Below are 21,435 nucleotides of genomic sequence, written 5' to 3' on the forward strand. Positions count from 1 at the left end.
ACTCAATTTTTGAGGTGGAAAGAACTTTGCCAAGAAGGCATTGACTAGCTTTTCCCAAGAGTTCAGGCTTTCTTTAGGTTGTGAGTCCAACCATATTCTAGCTCTGTCTCTTACAATAAAAGGGAATAGCATAAGTCTGTAGACCTCAGGGTCAACCCCATTAGTCTTGACAGTGTCACAGATTTGCAAGAACTCAACTAAAAACTGATGAGGATCTTCCAATGGAAGTCCATGAAACTTGCAATTCTGTTGCATTAGAGAAACTAATTGAGGCTTAAGCTCAAAGTTGTTTGCTCCAATGGCAGGGATAGAGATGCTTCTCCCATAGAAGTCGGGAGTAGGTGCAGTAAAGTCACCCAGCACCTTCCTTGCATTGTTGGCATTGTTGTTGTTTTCGGCTGCCATGGGTTCTTTTTCTTTGAAGATTTCTGTTAGGTCCTCTACAGAGAATTGTGCCTTAGCTTCTCTTAGCTTTCGCTTCAAGGTCCTTTCAGGTTCAGGGTCAGCCTCAACAAGAATGCTTTTGTCTTTGCTCCTGCTCATATAAAAGAGAAAAGAACAAGAAAATATGGAATCCTCTATGTCACAGTACAGAGATTCCTTGAGGTGTCAGAGGAAAAGAAAAATAGAAGGAAGGAGTAGAGAATTCGAACTTATCAAGAAAGATGGAATTCGAATTGTGCATTAATGAAATTGTGATCATCAATGGCGACATCAACATGGTACGCTCAATTGCAATCTCAACTATTTATCACAACTTCGCACAACTAACCAGCAAGTGTACTGGGTCGTCCAAGTAATAAACCTTACGCGAGTAAGGGTCGATCCCACAGAGATTGTTGGTATGAAGCAAGCTATGGTCACCTTGTAAATCTTAGTCAGGCAAACTCAAATGGTTATGGATGATGTATGAATAAAACATAAAGATAAAGATAGAGATACTTATGTAATTCATTGGTGAGAATTTCAGATAAGCGTATGGAGATGCTTTGTCCCTTCCGTCTCTCTGCTTTCCTACTGTCTTCATCCAATCCTTCTTACTCCTTTCCATGGCAAGCTGTATGTAGCATTTCACCGTTGTCAGTGGCTACCTCCCATCCTCTCAGTGAAAATGTTCTACGCACCCTGTCACGGCACGGCTAATCATCTGTCGGTTCTCAATCAGGTTGGAATAGAATCCAGTGATTCTTTTGCGTCTGTCACTAACGCCCAGCCTTCAGGAGTTTGAAGCTCGTCACAGTCATTCAATCATTGAATCCTACTCAGAATACCACAGACAAGGTTTAGATCTTCCGGATTCTCTTGAATGCCGCCATCAATTCTAGCTTATACCACGAAGATTCCGATCAAGGGATCCAAGAGATAAACATTCAAGCCTTGTTTGCTTGTAGAACAGAAGAGGTTGTCAGGCACTCGTTCATAGGTGAGAATGATGATGAGTGTCACATAATCATCACATTCATCATGTTCCTGGGTGCAAATGAATATCTTAGAACAAGAATAAGCTGAATTGAATAGAAGAACAATAGAATACTCGAGGTACAGCAGAGCTCCACACCTTAATCTATGGTGTGTAGAAACTCCACCATTGGAAATACATAAGAACAAGGTCTAGGCATGGCCGAGAGGCCAGCCCCCATACGTGATCAAAAGATTCAAAGATCTCAAGATGAGAATACAATAGCAAAAGGTCCTATTTGTAGAGAACTAGTAGCCTAGGGTTTACAGAGATGACATAAAAATCCACTTCCGGGCCCACTTGGTGTGTGCTTGGGCTGAGCATTGAAGCATTTTCGTGTAGAGACTTCTCTTGGAGTTAAACGCCAGCTTTTGTGCCAGTTTGGGCGTTTAACTCCCATTCTTGTGCCAGTTCCGGCGTTTAACGCCGGGCAGTTTTGAGCTGATTTAGAACGCCAGTTTGGGCCATCAAATCTCGGGCAAAGTATGGACTATTATATATTGCTGGAAAGCCCAGGATGTCTACCTTCCAACGCCGTTAAGAGCGCGCCAATTGGGCTTCTATAGCTCCAGAAAATCCACTTCGAGTGCAAGGAGGTCAGAATCCAACAACATCTGCAGTCCTTTTTAGTCTCTGAATCATATTTTTGCTCAGGTCCCTCAATTTCAGCCAGAAAATACCTGAAATCACAGAAAAATACACAAACTCATAGTAAAGTCCAGAAAAGTGAATTTTAACTAAAAACTAATAGAAATATAATAAAAATTAACTAAAACATACTAAAAACATACTAAAAACAATGCCAAAAAGCGTACAAATTATCCGCTCATCAGCTTCATACCAACAATCTCTGTGGGATCGACCCTTACTCGCGTAAGGTTTATTACTTGGACGACCCAGTGCACTTGATGGTTAGTTGTGCGAAGTTGTAATAAAAAGTTGAGATTGCAATTGAGCGTACCATGTTGATGGGGCGCCATTGATGATCACAATTTCGTGCACCAGTCTCTTAATTCGGATAGGCTTTTTGGATATGCTCTGAGCTCTTTTTTTTCCAGGCCGAGTTTGTCAAATGCGGTTTTAAACAAGATGTCAGTCGAACTTCCTTGGTCCACCAGCGTACGGTGGAGGTTTGCGTTGGCCAATATGATAGTGATGACCATAGGATCATCATGTCCCGAGATGACTCCAACTGCGTCCTCTTTAGTGAAAGTAATAGTAGGGAGGTCGGGTGCTCCTTCTCCTTCCTCGACGTGATATACCTCTTTTAGGTGTCTTTTGCGAGATGATTTTGAGATTCTCCCTCCCGCAAATCCTCCATGTATCACGTGAACATGTCTCTCCGGGGTACGAGGTGGTCGTTCTGTTCGTCCGACCTCTTCGTCTCTTCTTCTCTTTCTGGACTCATCTATCTTACTGGCTAAGTACCGATCTAGTCTTCCTTCTCTTACCAATTTTTCTATGACATTCTTCAAGTCGAAGCACTCGTTGGTGGGATGTCCATATATTTGATGGTATTCACAGTATTCCGTCTGATTTCCTCCTCCATTTTTGCTTTTAAGTGGACGTGGTGGTGGGATCTTTTCAGTGTGGCATACTTCTCGGTAGACTTCCACGAGAGACACCTGAAAAGGGGTATAATTGTAGTATTTCTTAATCTTCTCTCTATGCTGATCTTCTTTTTTCTTGGACTCTTTATCCTTATCCCAGGAGGAGTAAAAGGATCTGGATTTTGAGATCTCTCCTAGTCGAGAGTTTTCTTCCATGTTGATGTACTTCTTTGCTCGTTCTTGTACTTCATTCAGAGATGTGGGATGTTTCTTTGATATAGAATGACTAAAAGGTCCCTCTCGTAGGCCATTGATGAGACCCATAATGGCTGCTTCAGTTGACAGACTTTGTATGTCTAGACATGCTTTGTTGAATCTTTTCATGTAGTTACGAAGACTTTCCTGATCTCCTTGCTTGATCCCTAACAAGCTTGGGGCATGCTTGGTTTTGTCCTTCTGGATGGAGAATCTGGCGAGGAATTTCTTGGCTAGGTCGTCAAAACTTGCGATGGATCTGGGCGGCAAACTGTCAAACCACTTGATTGCTGTTTTTGTTAAGGTAGTTGGGAAGGCTTTGCATCGAATTGCATCTGAGGCATCGGTGAGATATATTCTGCTTCTGAAATTACTGAAATGATGGCTCAGATCTGATGTGCCATCGTACGAGGTCATGTCGGGAGCTTTAAAGTCCTTTGGGGCTTTGGCTTTCATAATTTCTTTGGTGAATGGGTCTTGATCTTTACGGGGCTTATCTTCGTGATTGGATCGAGCGGTCTTGGCTTTTAGATTTGCTTCAAGTCGTAATAGTTTGTCCTCCAATTCTTTACGTCGCCTAGTTTCCCTTCTGAGGTCCTTCTCAGCTTCTCGTTGATGCTCGGCCTCTCTTTCCAGTTGTTTGAGGCGTTCTTGTTGAGTTTGAAGTGCCTCTAGGATTTCTGCATTTGGTTGACTCTTATCCTTGTTTTGTTGAGGAGTATCCTTTGGTGTGGCATCCGCGTTCTTGTGCGACGTCCTGTTCTCTAGATCAGAGCCGTGGTCATTGTCAAGGTTGTCCGCCATGATGATGCGATGACTTCCAGGTTCCCCGGCAACGGCGCCAATGTTTCGTGGGTTACCTAAAACTGTAAGTCGATCTCGGACGAGATCTTCTGTGCTAGTCGGAGTTACTATGTCCAACTTGATGATGGTGGTCGAAGCTATCGTGTCCGACCTGTTAGACTTGGCAGTGCTGCTGATCCTTCATCTCCGGAGGTTGGTGGTACCTGCAAGGGACTCCAATGCTCAAGTTAGCAAGGGTATTAAGCAGGTTTATAGTAGAATCAGAGTATGAGTTATATCTGGGTGCTCCAGTGTATTTATAATGGTGGGGAGTGACCTTTCCTAGAGATAAGATAGTTATCTTATCTTATCTTTGATTGAAGTCATCTTATCTTCAGAGGAAACATCCTTATCTCTATAGGCTTGGGCTGCCTTTGGATTTGGGTCGTGTTCCTCTGTTTGGACCCTTTTTGGGCTCTCCTAGTGATTTGGTCGAGCTCTAGGATAAGAGGTCGGGTAGTCCGGACCTGAAGAGGTCAGTTGGCTTGTCGTCAATCTTCCCGAGTCGGACATCTCGACCTAGGGTATGAACACGAACCAAAAACGCTACGTGGTTGGACCGGGCCTAAGTTGGGCCCAAGCCCAACATATAAAAGCACATTTTAATGAGCTTTTAGCTCATTTTTTAGCACACACACAAAGAGAGGGGCACTGGTTTTGAGAGAAGAGAGGAAGAAGAAGAGCACTATTTATTTCCTCCTTCTTTTGGTCATATCTTGAGCTATGATGCTCCGATCGACGAGTCGTTTGTGGCTACGCGAAGCTCTCATAGGGCTCTTCATTTCTATTTAAACAAAGTGGTAAGAAACTCACTCTTTTATTCTCAATTTTTCTGCCTTATTTCATTTTTGAAAATGGCTTGTGGATTGTTGGGTTTCTTTGTGTTCTTGTTATTTAGGTGTAATCTAGCTTGAGTGAGTAGTGGGTCTCATTGCACAAGGTAGATATCACTAAACCCTTGTGTTTAGTTGAATGTCATAAATCCTAGCTTTGATTTTTGTTCTTTTTCATGATATAGAATGTTCTTGGTGTTGAGTGAAGGCTTGAAAGTTTGTGGTGAAGTGGTTTTGTGCGTAGAGGATAGTCGGCAAAGTTATGATTTCGGTTTTCTTTATGTAATATGTAATGTTTCGTGAACTTTAGACTAGTGGACCTTAAGATAGAACTGAAATTGTTGTTGACGATTGTGGATTTGATGACGTATGATGAATGTGATTCATGCATGCATGCATTTAATGACCGCACCAATAATGAAAGCATGCATGAAATACATGAAACGTTAATTAATTAAGCAAATAAATGCCATGGCCAATGAAAGCATGCAAACTTTAATTTCTAATGCAATTAACGTTAATGCACTAAGCATTATTAATTAAAGCCATGCATTGCAATTGGCAAATGAGAGCTTTAATGTTAATGCATTAAGCTTTATTAAAGTAAATGCAAGCATGCATGTAACGTTGCAATATGAAGTAAGGGAGCGTCCAAGTAAGCCAAAGCTAGTAGCGCTGCATTGGCTTTAATAACCGAGCGCTACATCATTGATAGGCCAAGGAAAAGCAACGCGCACCAAGTGAGCCAAAGAAGCAAGGCATCAGCGCTCAAAGAGAGAGCGCTAAGTTAACTTTATCGTGGGGCTCAACAAGGAAAATCATGGCGCAGCACACACAATGCATTCACCAAGGCTCGAACCAAGCACATATGGGAGCTCTCTCCAAATCAAAAGAGGTGCTACGCTTTCTCTTTTAACTGAGCGCTACAATTGAACATTGCACGAGCCTGGAACCAGCAATATTGAATGCTGCGCTGCCTTAGTTGACCGAGCACTTCCCTTGAAGGTTTCCACACACCAGACCAATTTGAACCAAGCAACCTTGACCCATGCCTCCAAAGCAATTAAACCAAGGCCATCCGGATCCACTCTTCTTCAAACCCAAAGCAAGAAAAGCCATTATCATCATTCGGAGGCACAAGAGATAGTTAGAATAGGAATTTCATTTAATTGTAACTTGTTTTTAATTTTATTTTCATTTTTATTTTTGTAAAAAGCTTATATAAGGCATCATTTTCATTTTTGTAGGAGGCTAGCTCCAATAGGGAGCAGTTGGAGATAATAGAGAGCTCTCTTTTAATTTTCCTTTTTTGAATTTGAAGGATTGGAGATCAAATCTGAGATTATTTTCTGTTTTCATTTTACTTTCCTCTGCAACTTCTACTTTCTTTCTGATTTTGATTTTGGAACTCTAATTGGAGAATTCTCTTGGATCTCTCCATCGTTGAGTTTTCCCTTTGATTTCCTTGTTTCTGATTTTATGAATTAAAGATTTGATCTCAATTGTCTCTTTGAATTTCATACTGAAGCAAGTTCTCAGTTTTGTTTTAGTTCTTATGCAAATCTACACTTTTGTTTAGATCATTTGCAATTCTCTTCATCTCTTAATTCTCTGATTTATTGCACTTTACATTTTCAATTCTGTTTGAATCCCAGCACCTAATTTCCTTTATTCTTCCTGCAATTTAAATTTCCAGTTGCTTGATCTATTGCTTTCTTTAATTTCTGGCATCCATTCCCTTTTACATTTACTGCAATTTACATTTCTTGTCATTTAAGTTTCTGCAATTTACATTTCTTGCTCTTTAAGTTTCTGTCCAATTTACTTTCTGCACTTTAAATCTTCTTGTTATTTGCTTTCTGCTGCATCAATTATCACTCACCAATGTTAGCTTAACTAAACTAATCACCCACTAAAGTTTCTTGATCCATCAATCCCTATGGGATCGACCTCACTCTAAGTGAGTTTTACTACTTGATGTGACCCGGTACACTTGCCGGTAAGTTTTATGTTGGATATCGTTTTCCGCACATCAAGTTTTTGGTGCCATTACCGAGGATTGATTTAGATCAACAATGATTAAGTGGGTGAGAAGTTTAGATTAAGTATTTTCTTTGTTTTTGTTCTCTGTTTTAAACTGAAATCAAGGTGTTTGTGTTTTTGCCTCACTAAGCAAATCTCATCTGAGACATGAATTTCCTTTTCAATGGTGTTGTGTTTTACAAAATTTAAATGGAGTTCAACTCATCTTGTGATGAAACAAATTTTATGGGATATTTCCCATTATCACCAATCTCTAATGGTGGCTGAGAATATGACCAAGAGATCACAATTTCTGAGCACTCCAATCAATGGAGATATGCTTCAGAACCACAAGATGAGCAAGAGAATCATGAGGGATACCAACCACCACCACAAAATGATTCATATCATTATCCTCATGGTGGATGGGAGTATCAACAAGGAATGAGGGAGTATGAACAGTCAAGTGAAATGAACTATTTCCCAGAGCCACAAAGTGACTCATACTGTTATAACAGTTACAAAAACCATGGCTGGGAAGGGAATTTCAGTGATTCACTTGATTGTGCTGTCAATACATACATGGAAAATTGTTCTCCAATGCCACAAGATGATTCATATTGTGATGAATTCAACAATTCTTCAAGTTGTGCTTGGGAGAATCAAACCCAGAAAATATTTGACAATTCATACTCCACTTATTAAGAGCTATCATCACTTGAGCAAACCTTCAATTTACTCATGGTAAGCTGTCAAACCTCACCTCCTAGTTTTTCATCTAAAAATTCTTCATCACTTAACTATCCCTTGACACAAAATCTCTTCCAAAACTCACAGTCCACACAAACTTCCATGAATCAAAGCCTCTCAAGGCTTGAAACCATGCTTGAAAGATATGAAAGGGAAGCACAGAGGTCCTGGAATGACCAAGAGAACTCCCTCAAAAACATGGAAGTGTTGCTAATCAAATGTTAAGTGTGAAGGAGGAAGTGGAAGAGCAAGAAGAAGAGGCCCCCGTGTCAAGCAAATTTTCAGTGAAGAATGAGGTGGTGGAGGTATTTGAACCTGAAACTGCACTTGAGATAACAAGAGCACATGAAAACTCACAACCCTCACAAACTTCCTTAAACCAAAAACTCTCAACACTTGAATCTGTGATTGAAAGATATGAAGAGGAGATGAAGGAATCTTGGGAAGAACAACAAACCTCCTCCATGAAAGTGCTATTAAGTCAAATGTTAAGTGCAAAAGAGGAAGTGGAAGAACAAGAAAGTGAGGAAGACAATCAAGAGAAATCACACTCAATGGAAGCAGAGAAGTGCATAAAGGAAGGGCTCATGGAAACACCAATTCAAGAGGCTCTAGATGAAGATAAAACTCCAATAATCACACAGCAACCAAGTCTTGAATCCAAAGAAGTGAAGGCAACTAACAAGAGCATCAATCCCACCCCTGATCCAGCAAGCAGGCTCAATTAAGCCATTAACAAAAGAAAGCTTGCTGAGGAGAGACCAAGACAAGGGGCAATAGCTAAAACTTCTCCCCCCTTGAGGTCATTCCTCTTAACAAACTGGAAGAAGAGGAAGAAAGTGAAGAACATGTCAAGCTAATGACATTAAAAGAGCGCTTGTTGGGAGGCAACCCAACCTTGGGTAACATTTTATTTCTTTGTCTAGTTCATTTTCTCTGTCTGTTTTGTTTAAATTTCAATAAATTGGCATATGGTTACATTCTAAGTTTGGTGTTGCCCTGCAACAATTTGTTCTCAATCCCTTTGGATGATTGCATCAATTCTACATGGAAGTGTCACACTAAGATTCTAAGTTTGGTGTGCCACTTATTTTTCTATGCAATTCATTCAGCAACACCACTTGTCTGCATAATCATATTGCCTTTGCATTGTTATCTTTCTTTTGTCTTGATATTTTGTTTTTCATTCTCTTTGTTTTAGTGATTTCCTTGTTTTTAATGCTTTCTTTTATTAACTGTTTTTGTTAATACATCACCAAGAGATCCTTATTCGTGACAGATTCTTGGCTTGGTGAGTGTATTTAACATGTAACAGTTTCATTTGCTTAGTTTTAGTTCAAATAAATTGACATGTGATTGCATTCTAAGTTTGGTGTTGCTATGCAACAAAATTTGCTTCCAATCTTTACTGGACACTTGCATCAATTTCAAGTGAAAGTGTCACACTATGTTTGGTGTGCCACTTATCTTTTATGCAATGTATTGTGCACATCCTTCTTACTTTAGCAATCACAATGTCTCTGTTTCTCTGTTCCTTCATGGTTATGTTAATTTTGCTTGCTTAAACACATGCACTACTAACAATTCATTGTGTAAGACACTCATGATCCATCTTAGCCCCATCACCACTGTTCTAATTGTTGCTTGAGGATGAACAAGCATTCTGAGTTTGGTATAGGAAGGAGAAGAATGGGAGGAAAATCACAACAATAAAGCAGATGAATTACAAGGTTGTAAAGTTCCTTTTCCTCTCATTTGTTTCCAGCACTTTAAATTACATGATTGTCTTTATCTTCTCTGTATGCATGTGTGGTATGAATAAGCATAGCCTGAATTTTGATTTGCAACATGTTGTTGTGATATTATGACTACCAACTTGAGTTTTGTGAACTCAACAGCAATAAAGTATCATGATCATAAACAAACAAGGAATTAAAGAAGAACTTAGCATGTGCATACAAGTATTGGAAGGCTAGTATGATTAATTGTTCCTCAATTGCATTAGATTTTATTTAATTAAAGTTTTCATCTGGTACGTTTTGTGAAATCTTTGGAAATCATGAAAACCTTGAAGTAAGCAAATGCATATAAGGCAAGAAAGTAAAAGGGGAAAGAATGAGAAAGCTGAAGGCTCTGAGTACCAATGACAATTTCATTGTTAAGTACTTGTGGTGTTTATGTATCAAGCAAAAAGCTTGAAAACAAAACACTTAGAGTCAAGGTTAGGCTCAAAGTGCAAATGCACTCCCTCAAAGCTCAAGGCTTTGAGCATCAATGATTAGAGAGTCAAGAAAGGAAACAAATGAGCTTAATGAAGTCCTCTAATTAAATGCTTGTGGTGCTTATCTATCAAGTGGTAATACTTGCACTCTCCTTTTGGATTTTCTTCTGTATTGCTTGGGAGAATACTGGGAGAAGTTTCAGTGACTTTCTTACTCAGCTGGCCCACTTGTGCCTCCAAATTTTTAATTGATGATCTTGTTACACTCATGAAACTTAAAGTGGCCTTAGACAGATCAGAGACTATGTTTGATAAGTTAGAGGGGCTCTGTTCAGAATTCTCTGTCTGTTGCTGAGAAGATGATAGAAAAGGCTTGTTATTGCTTAGCCTGTTTCTCCACCATTGTTAAAGCCTTGTTGAGGCTTTTGTTGATCCATCCATGAGAAATTTGGATGATTTCTCCATGATGAATTATAGGTGTTCCCATAAGGTTCACCCATGTAATTTACCTCTGCTATTGCAGGGTTCTCAGGATCATAAGCTTCTTCAGAAGCTGCCTCTTTAGTACTGTTGGATGCATTTTTCCATCCATTCAGACTTTGAGAGATCATGTTGACTTGCTGAGTCAACACTTTGTTCTGAGCCAATATGGCATTCAGAGCATCAATTTCAAGAACTCCCTTCCTCTGAGGCGTCCCATTATTCACAGAATTCCTCTCAGAAGTGTACATGAATTGGTTATTTGCAACCATGTCAATAAGTTCTTGAGCTTCTGCAGGCGTTTTCTTTAGGTGAATGGATCCACCTGTAGAATGGTCCAATGACATCTTGAAAAACTCAGATAGACCATAATAGAATATATCTAATATGGTCTATTCTGAAAAAACATGTCAGAATGACACTTTTTGGTCATCTGCTTGTATCTTTCCCAAGCTTCATAGAGGGATTCACCATCTTTTTGTTTGAAGGTCTTAACATCCACTCTAAGCTTGCTCAGCTTTTGAGGAGGAAAGAATATATCCAAGAAGGCCGTGACCAGCTTATCCCAGGAGTCCAGGCTATCTTTAGGTTGTGAGTCCAACCATGTTCTAGCTCTGTCTCTTACAGCAAAAGGGAAAAGCATGAGCCTGTAGACTTCAAGATCTACTCCATTTGTCTTAACAGTCTCACAAATCTGCAAGAACTCAGTTAAAAACTGATAAGGATCTTCAGATGGAAGTCCATGAAACTTGCAGTTTTGTTGCATCAAAGCAACTAATTGAGGTTTCAGCTCAAAATTTTTTGCTTCAATGGCAGGAATTGAGATGCTTCTTCCATCAAACTTGGACATTGGTTTAGTGAAATCACCAGGCATCCTCCTTGCATTATTGTTGTTGGGTTCGGCTGCCATCTCCTTCTCTTGTTCGAAAATTTCAGAAAGGTTGCCTCTAGATTGTTGTAATTTAGCTTCTCTTAGTTTCCTTTTTAGAGTCCTTTCAGGTTCTGGATCAGCTTCAACAAGAGTGTCTTTTTCCTTGTTCCTGCTCATATGAAAGAGAAGAAAAAAAGAAAAGGAAGAGGAATCCTCTATATCTGGACAAAGAGGATCCTTATTATTAGTAGAAGAAGAAAGGAATAAAAGTGGAGAATCCAATCACAAGGGTGAGGATAGAGGCAGTGATTGGAGATGAAGAGAGGTGAAGAGAAGTGTTAGTAAATAAATAAATAAATAGAATAAGAGAAGAGAGGGAGAATTCGAAAATAATTTTGAAAAAGTAGTTAGTGATTTTCGAAAATTAAAGATAAGATATAATTAAAATTAAAATTTAAAACAATTAAAAAGAATTTTGAAAAAGAGATTAGATATTTTTGAAAATTAAAGAGGAAAAAGTAGTTAGGTGGTTTTGAAAAAGATAAGAGACAAACAAAAAGTCAAATAGTTAGTTGAAAAAGATATTAAAATCAAATTTGAAAAGATAAAAAGATAAGAAGTTAGATAAGATATTTTGAAATCAAATTTTTGAAAAAGATATGATAAAAAGATATGGTTGAAAAAGATTTAATTTTTTAAAATTAAAATTAATTACTTAACTAACAAGAAACTAAAAGATAAGATTCTAGAATTTAAAGATTGAACCTTTCTTAATAAGAAAGTAACAAACTTCACATTTTTGAATCAATCACATTAATTGTTAATTAAGTTTTCGAAAATTTGAAATAAAATTAAGAAAAAGATTTTGAAAATAATTTTTAAAATTTTCGAAATTAATAAGATAAAAATGGAAAAGATTTGATTTGAAAAAGTTTTGAAAAGATAAGATTTTTAAAAATTGAAAATTTTGACTTGACTTGTAAGAAACAACTAATTTTAAAAATTTTTGACTAAGTCAACTCAAATTTTCAAAAATTATGAGAAAATTAAGGAAACAATTTTTTTTATGATGAGAGAGAAAAACATAAAAATGACCCAAAACATGAAAATTTTGGATCAAAACACATTATGCATGCAAGAACACTATGAATGTCAAGATGAACACCAAGAACACTTTGAAGATCATGATGAACATCAAGAACATAATTTTGAAAAAATTTTTGGTGCAAAGAAAACATGCAAGACACCAAACTTAGAAATCTTTAATGCATTGACTCTAACAAACGAAAAATGCATATGAAAAATAACAAAAGATGCAAAACAAGAAAACATCAAGATCAAACAAGAAGACTTACCAAGAACAACTTGAAGATCATGAAGAACACCATGAACGCATGAATTTTCGAAAAATGCATAATAATTTTTTTAAAACATGCAATTAACACCAAACTTAAAAATTGACTCAAGACTCAAACAAGAAACACAAAATATTTTTGGTTTTTATTATTTTCTAATTTTTTTGGATTTTCTTTTATATTTTTCGAAAAACATATAGGAAAAAGGAAGTAATGAATTCATAGTCCTCAATCAAAATCCTATGAGTTAGACATGGCTTAATAGCCAGCCAAGCTAAAATATGTTTCATGAAACACTAGAATTCATTCTTAAAAAAATTTTGAAAAATTTTCGAAAACAAAGGGAAAAATTTTGAAAAAATTTTTTGAAAACTTTTTGAAAAGAAAAATAAAAAGAAAATTACCTAATCTGAGCAACAAGACGAACCGTCAGTTGTCCATACTCGAACAATCCCCGGCAACGATGCCAAAAACTTGGTGGACGAAATTGTGATCATCAATAATGGCTCTTTGGTATGTGCATCTATTAACTCAGCACTTTCTTTCCACAACTTCGCTCAACTAACCAGCAAGTGTACTGTGTCGTCCAAGTAATAAACCTTACGTGAGTAAGGGTCGATCCCACAGAGATTGTTGGTATGAAGCAAGCTATGGTCACTTTGTAAATCTCAGTCAGGCAGATAGTAATTGATTATGGATTTTCGAAAATTAATAATAAATAATAAACATAAAATAAAGATAAAGTTACTCATGTAATCCAATGATGGGGATTTCAGATAGGTTTATGGAGGTGCTGTGTTCCTTCTGAATCTCTGCTTTTCTACTTCTTCCTTCTAGTTTTTCATCACTCCTTTCCATGGCAAGCTGTATGTAGGGCATCACCGTTGTCAATGGCTACATCCCATCCTCTCAGTGAAAATGGTCCAAATGCTCTGTCACAGCACGACTAATCATCTGTCGGTTCTCAATCAGGTTAGAATAGAATCCAGTGATTCTTTTGCGTCTGTCACTAACGCCCAGCCTTCAGGAGTTTGAACCTTGTCACAGTCATTCAATCCCGGAATCCTACTCGGAATACCATAGACAAGGTTAGACTTTTCGGATTCCAATGAATGCCGCCATCAATTCTAGCTTATACCACGAAGATTCTGATTAAGGAATCCAAGAGATATGCGCCCGGTCTAAGGTAGAACGGAAGTGGTTGTCAATCACGCGCGTTCATAGGCGAGAATGATGATGAGTGTCACGGATCATCACACTCATCAAGTTAAAGTGCAACGAATATCTTAGAACAGGAATAGTAGGGAGGTCGGGTGATCCTTCTCCTCCCTCGACATGATATACTTCTTTAAGGTTCCTTTTGCGAGATGATTTTGAGATCCCCCTCCTGCGAATCCTCCGTTTATCATATGAACGTGTCTCTCCGAGGTACGAAGTGATCGTTCTCCTCGTCCAACCTCTTCGTCCCTTCTTCTTTTGCGGGGCTCATTCGATTTGTTGGCTAAATACCGATCTAGTTCTCCTTCTCTTACCAATTTCTCAATAACATTTTTTAAGTCGAAGCACTCATTGGTAGGATGTCTATAGATTCGGTGATATTCACAGTATTCTGTCTGATTTCCTCCTTCTTTCTTGCTTTTAAGTGGACGAGGTAGTGGGATCTTTTGGGTATGGCATACTTCTCGGTAAATATCCACAAGAAACACCCGGAGGGGGGGTGTAGTTGTTGTATTTTTTAGGCTTCTCGCCATATTGATCTTCTTTTTTCTTGGGCTCTTTATCCTTATCCAGGGAGGAGTAGGAGAATCCGGATTTTGAGGTCTCTCCTAGCCGAGAGTTTTCCTCCATGTTGATATACTTCTCAGCTCGTTCCTGCACTTCATTTAGAGATGTTGGATGCTTCTTTGATATGGAGTGACTAAAAGGTCCTTCTCGCAGACCATTGATGAGACCCATAATTGCTGCTTCTGTTGGTATGCTTTGTATGTCCAGACATGCTTTGTTGAACCTCTCCATATAGCTACGAAGACTCTCCCGATCTCCTTGCTTGATCCCTAATAGGCTTAGGGCGTGTTTGGCTTTGTCCTTCTAGATGGAAAATCGGGCAAGAAATTTCTTGGCCAAGTCGTCGAAACTTGCAATGGATCTAGGGGGCAAAGTGTCGAACCACTTAATTGCTGTCTTTGTCAGGCTTAATTCGTGTTTTCTAGATCTGAGTCGTGGTCATTGTCAAGGTTGTTCGCCATGATTATGGGATGACTTCCAGGTCCCCGGCAATGGCGCCGATGTTCCGAGGGTTACCTGAAACTGTAGGTCAATCTCGGACGAGATCTTGTTGCAGTGGTCAGTGCTAATGTGTCTGACTTGTTGGGCTTGGTGGAGCTACTGATCCTTCATCACCGGAGGGTGGTGGTACCTGCAAGAGACTCCGATGCTTAAGTTAGCATGGGATTTAAGCAGGTTTTTAGTAGAATCAGAGTATGAGTTATACCTGGGTGCTCCAGTGTATTTATAATGGTGTAGAGTAACCTTTCTGGAGATAAGATAGTTATCTTATCTTATCTTTGAATGGAGTTATCTTATCTTTTAAGGGGAACCGCCTTATCTTTCTAGGCCTTGGCTGCCTTTAGATTTTGGCTGTGTTCCTTGGTTTAGGCCTACTTTGGGCTCCTCTGGCGATTTGGCCGAACTCTTTAGGAAGAGGTCGGGTAATCCTGACCTGAGGGGGTCGGTCGCCTTGTCTTTAATCAGCCCGGGTCGTGCAACTTGACCCTAGGCATGAAGACAAACTATTCACAATATCAACAATAAACATTCAATCAAGCAAATATAAATCATAAAACACTAAATTCATCAACCAAAACTGCAAGAAACCAAAATTGCATATATTAACAAAGTAACACGAACAAGAGGAAATTGTAGCAAGAGTAGTAAAATTATAGAGAAGATTAAAGAGTACTTACAATAAGATAGAAAATTCCAAGACCAAAATTGAACTATAAAATGCTACATTAAAAACCTAATTAAAACCCTAAGAGAAAAATAAAAGATCACTACTCTACACTACTCCTACTCCTACTATGTAAAACTATGTCTAAATGAGCTCTAAGTCCTAATGCCTTCATATGGCTTTATTTCCCCTTGATATATTACTTCAAGCCAAAATTGCAAGCCACGTGCTGCATTAATGAAGTCACACGCTAGTACCTGTGCATACGCAGAGATGTGTGCGCACACACACTTCGCTAAACTTTCACTTGTGCGTACGCACAGATGTATGCATACGCACACTTGTTGATTCGCCTCTTGTGCGTACGTACAGGTTGTTGTGCATACGCACACTTAGCTGTGTGCTTCTCCTTTGTTTTGTTCATGTGTTCTCTCTATGTACATGCTTTCTTCCATTTTTACCGAGCCATTCATGCCTCCATCACCTGAAATAACTCACAAAATACATCACGTCATCGAATGGAATAAAAGTGAGATTAAAATCACTAATTTAAGCACAAAAATGCATGTTTTCACATTTAGGTTTGATTTTGAGATAAAACACAAAAGTATGCTATTTTGGTGATTAAGCTACAGAAAATAACTAGGAAGAACAAATTTAAAGGAAAACATAAGTAATAATAATTCAGATTGGGTTGCCTCCCAACAAGTGCTCCTTTAACGTCACTAGCTTGATGGTTAGCTCTTTATGAAGAATGACATGGGCTTAGAATTTTGCCCCTTACAGTGAACTTTCTTCCTGTCTTTTCATGAATGAGCTCCACATGCTCTAGAGATAGGATACGACTCACTGTATGTGGCATGACTGGTTTCTTGGTGAAGATAACTCTTATGCCAGGTGAGAGGCCTTCTGTGGGGATCTTCTTGTCCCTCTAGCCTTTAGGTACTTTCTTCTTAGTACCTTTGTTCTTAGAGCTTGATGATGGCTGCCTAACACCAAACCTAGAATTGGTGTTTGGGGGCTTAGTAAAGCTCTGCACTGAAAGAGAGGGTTGGCACACTGGGTGTTACACAGTTATCTCTCTTTTCTCAGAGAGAGTTGGGGTGAGGCATCTTGAACAAGATGTGATCCTCCCCTAGTTGTAGAATCAGTTTTCCCTTAGCTATATCAATGATAGCATTGGCAATGGCTAGAAAAGGTCTTCTAAAGATGATTGATTCATCCTCATCTTCCCCAGTATCTAAGATAATGAAGTTTGTAGGGATGTAAAGGTTTTCAACCTTTACCAACACTAAACCATATGCTTTCTTCATTGATTTGTCTGCCATCCCTAATGAGATATTGTAGCTTGTACCTCAAAAATTCCCTGCTTCTCTATTACAAAGAGTGACATGAGGTTTATACTTGACCCTAGGTCACACAAAGCATTCTCAAAGGTCATAGTGCCTATGGTGCAAGGAATTAGGAAGCGTCCAGGATCCAGAAGCTTCTGAGGTAGCTTTTACTGAACCAAAGTATTGAATTCTTTGGCAAACAGTGGATGTTCATCCTCCAAAGGCTTTGTACCAAATAGCTTGGCATTTAGCTTCATGAGAGCTCCTAGGTACCGAGCAATTTCCTCTTTCCTAGTGTCCTCATCCTCATCAGAGGATGAGTGTTCATCAAAGCTCATGCACAACGGGAGTGCATGCAAGGGAACCTCTATGGTCTTTATATAAGCCTTGGCCTCCTTGAGTTCTTGAGTAGTGACATCTTCAGTGGGCGTTGAACGCCCAGTAGGGATCCCTTTACTGGCGTTCAACGCCAGCTCTTGTGGTGTTTTGGGCATTGAATGCCCAGTAAAGTCTTCCTTACTGGCGTTCAGCGCCAGTAATAGTGCTGAGTTAGGCATTGAACGCCCAGGAGGAACCTACTTCTTGGCGTTCAATGCTAGTAGTGGTGTAGGTTTAGGTGTTGAACGTCCAGTGGGGTGTACCTCACTGGCGTTCAATGCTAAGAGTGGTATATCCTTGGGCGTTGAACGTCCAGTAAGGGCTTCCTTACTGGCGTTCAATGCCTACCCTTCCTCCTTAGCTTTGGCCTCAAATTATATAGTGATGGCCTTACACTCTTTCCTTGGATTAACTTCAGTGTTACTTAGGAGAGTGTTGGGAGGAATATCAGGGATTCTCTTGCCCAGCAGACCAACTTGTACCTCCAAACTTCTAATAGAGGACCTAGTTTCAGTTATGAAACTATGAATTATCTTTGAAAGCTTAGAGACTATGGTGGATAAGTTAGAAATGCTCTGCCTAGAAGTCTCTGATTATTGTTGAGAACGTGGAAATGGTGGTCTGTTGCTGAACCTGTTTTAATTTCTTCCCCCTTGATTATTATTGAAGCCTTGTTGAGGCTTCTGCTGATTCCTCCATGAAAGGTTAGGATGGTTCTTCTATAAGGGGTTGTAGGTGTTTTCATAGGGTTCTCCCATGTAATATAATTCACCTCTTCCATGGTGGGTTGCTCAGGATCATAAGCTTCTACTTCAGAAAAAGCTTCTTGAGTGCTGCCAGCTGCAGCTTACATTCCAATCAAATGTTGAGAGATCATATTGACCTGCTGGGTCAAGATCTTGATCTGAGCCAATATGGCATTTAAAGTGTCGACTTCAAGTACTCCTTTTCTGTGAAGTACCCCATCACTCACAGGGTTTCTTTTAAAAGTGTACATAAACTGGATGTTTGCAACCATGTCAATGAGTTCTCTTACCTCTTCAGGCGTTTTCTTCTAATAGAGTGATCCACCAGCAGAGTTATACAGTGACATCTTGGATATCTCAAAAAGGCCATCATAGAAGATGTCTAGTGTGGTCTGGTCTGAGATCATGTTGGGAGGACATCTTCTGATAAGTTGTTTGTATCTCTCCCAAGCTTCATAGAGGGATTTACCCTCTTTTTGTCTAAAGGTTTGAACTTTCACCCTAAGTCTGCTCAACTTTTGAGGTGGAAAGAACTTGTTCAAGAATGCATTGACCACCTTCTCCCATGTGTCAAGACTCTCTTTAGGTTGAGAATCTAACCACACTCTAGCTCTGTCTCTTACAGCAAAAGAAAAGAGCATAAGTTTATATACCTCAGGACTTACTCCATTGGTCTTGACTGTGTCACATATCTGCAGGAAGTCAGATAAGAATTTATTTGGATCTTCCTGTGAAAGTCCATGGTACTGGCAATTCTGTTGAACTAAGGTCACCAGTTAAGGTTTCAGCTCAAAGTTGGTGGCATTGATAGCAGGGATGGATATGTTGTGCCCATAGAAATCATAATTGGGTGCAGTATAGGCTCCAAGAACCTTTCTTGCTTCTCCTCCACCATTAGCATTGTCTGCGATGTCTGTATTTCTTGTTTCTTGTTTGAATAGATCTGTGAGGTTCTCTCTAGAGTATTGTGCTCTAACTTGTTGTAGGTGCCTACTTAGGGTCTTTTCAGGTTCAGGATCAGGATCAAAGAGCGGTCTTTTGTCTCTGTTCCTGGTTATAAACAAGAAAAAGAAGACAAGAAATAAGAAGAAGAGGAGCTCTATGTTCAAGAACAGAGGACTCCCTATGAAATGTGAAGAAGAAGGGAAAGAAGAATGATAATAGAGAAGAAGAATTCGAATAAAAGGGAAGAAGAATTCAAAAAATAAAAGTCAAAAGAGAAAATATTTTTGTTTTTATTTTATTTATAATGAAAGAGGAAAATAAAAGCTAGTTAACGAAAAAGAATTGAAAATTAAATAATGAATTTTCGAAAAAGAAGAGAGAGAAATAGAAGAGAATTTTCGAAAATAGGAGAGGGAAGAATTAGGTAGAAAGTTTTGAAAAAGAGGAAAGAGAAAACAAGTAACTAATTAAAAGATAAGATAGAAGTTGAACAGATTTGAAAAATATTTGATTTAAAAATTGAAATTAGAAAAGATAGGATAAGAATTTGAAAAGATTTAAAAAAAAGATTTGAAAGAGATAAGATTTGAAATTTGATTTTTGAAAAAGATTTGTTTTTGAAATTTTAAATTTTAAATTTTAAAATTGAATTTTAAAATTTGAATTTGAAATAAGATAAGACAAGATTTTTGAATTTAAAATTTGATAATTTTGTTAAGATTTTCGAAAATTGAAGTAAAAAGATAGAAAAGATATTTTTTTATTTTTTTGAATTAATGAAGAAAGAGAAAAACAACAAAAAGACACCAAACTTAAAAATTTTTAGATCTAAGACACCTAGTTTTCGAAAATTGCAAAGAAAAACACAAAGAGACACCAAACTTAAAAAAATTTTAAGCTCAAAACATGAAGAAAAACAAGAACACTTTGAAGATCAAGAAGAACATCGAGAACAAAACTCAAAGATTCAAAGAAAATAAAGAACATGCAAAGGACACCAAACTTAAAAATTTTGAAAACCAAGAACACTACTTTCGAAAATTTTGAAAGAAAAATACTCTAAAAGACACCAAACTTAAAGATTAACACAAGACTCAAACAAAAGACACTATTTTTGAAAAATTTTAGAAAAAGACTCAAGAAATTTGAAAAAGACTCAAACAAGAATAAGAAAAGGAAAATAGAGAAAAGAAAAGGTTTTTGGAAAAGTTTTGATTTTTTTCAAAAATTTTTCGAAAAAAAGAGAAAAGAGGAAATTAAAAGACTCAAACAAAATTAAAGACAATACCTAATCTAAGCAACAAGATAATCCGTTAGTTTTTTCAAACTCGAACAATCCCCGATAACGGCACGAATAACTTGGTAGCGCGGAATTAAACTTTGCACAACTGAACCAGCAAGTACACTGGGTCGTCCAAGTAATACCTGAGTGAGTCAAGGTCGAACCCATGAAGATTGTGATTTGAAGCAAGCTATGGTTATCTTGTAGATCTTAGTCAGGCGAATAGAAGAGTTGTTTGTTTGTTTAATTCGCATAAAAGGAAAAAAAGAACACATTACTAGGTTGATGTGTGTGCAATTAAAAGAAGATGGTTAAGGCTTAGAGATGCTTTGTTGTTCTGTATCAATCTGGTCTTACTGTCTTCTTCAACTATGAATGATTTCTTCTATGGCAGCATGTATGTGATCAACGCCGATTGAAAGGTCTCCAATTGATGAGCGGATAATTTATACGCTTTTTGGCATTGTTTTTACATAGTTTTTAATATGTTTTAGTTACTTTTTAGTATATTGTTATTAGTTTTTATGCAAAAATCACATTTCTGGACTTTACTATAAGTTTGTGTGTTTTTCTGTGATTTTAGGTATTTTCTGGCTGAAATTGAGGGACCTGAGCAAAAATCTGATTCAGAGGCTGAGAAAGGACTGAAGATGTTGTTGAATTCTGACCTCCCTGCACTCGAAATAGATTTTCTAGAGCTACAGAATCCCAATTGGCGCGCTCTCAATTGCATTGGAAAGTAGACATCTTGGGCTTTCCAGAAATGTATAATTGTCCATACTTTGCCCATGATTTGATGGCTCAAACTGGCGTCCAAACGCCCAACAGAGACCCTTTTCTGGCGTAAAACGCCAGAACTGGCACCAAAGCTGGAGTTAAATGCCCAAACTGGCACCAAAACTGGTGTTTAAACTCCAAGAAGAGCCTATGCACGTGAAAGCTTCAATGCTCAGCCCAAACACACACCAAGTGGGCCCCGGATGTGAATTTCTGCACTATCTACACATAGTTACTCATTTTCATTAAACCTAGTCTATTAGTTTAGTATAAATAGCACTTTTTGCTATTGTATTCATATCTCTAGATCATTTTTGGGACTATCTTTGGATCACTTTTGATCTCTTGATCACATTTCTGGGGCTGGCCATTCGGCCATTCCTG

The 21,435-nt window shown here is 38.3% G+C and overlaps 2 non-coding genes across 2 annotated transcripts; both read left to right on the forward strand.

The window, feature by feature from the left end:
* The first annotated feature begins 10,820 nt into the window (after positions 1-10,820).
* LOC112704644 (small nucleolar RNA R71) lies at positions 10,821-10,924 on the forward strand. Its single transcript, XR_003155259.1, has one exon. It is a non-coding gene; the product is annotated as a small nucleolar RNA R71 (small nucleolar RNA).
* A 7,523-nt stretch (positions 10,925-18,447) lies between these two features.
* On the forward strand, positions 18,448-18,556 carry LOC112704730 (small nucleolar RNA R71). Its single transcript, XR_003155339.1, has one exon. It is a non-coding gene; the product is annotated as a small nucleolar RNA R71 (small nucleolar RNA).
* Positions 18,557-21,435: the final 2,879 nt, after the last annotated feature.

This window comes from Arachis hypogaea, chromosome 7, assembly GCF_003086295.3.
Source record: "Arachis hypogaea cultivar Tifrunner chromosome 7, arahy.Tifrunner.gnm2.J5K5, whole genome shotgun sequence".
Classification (NCBI taxonomy): Eukaryota; Viridiplantae; Streptophyta; class Magnoliopsida; order Fabales; family Fabaceae; genus Arachis; species Arachis hypogaea.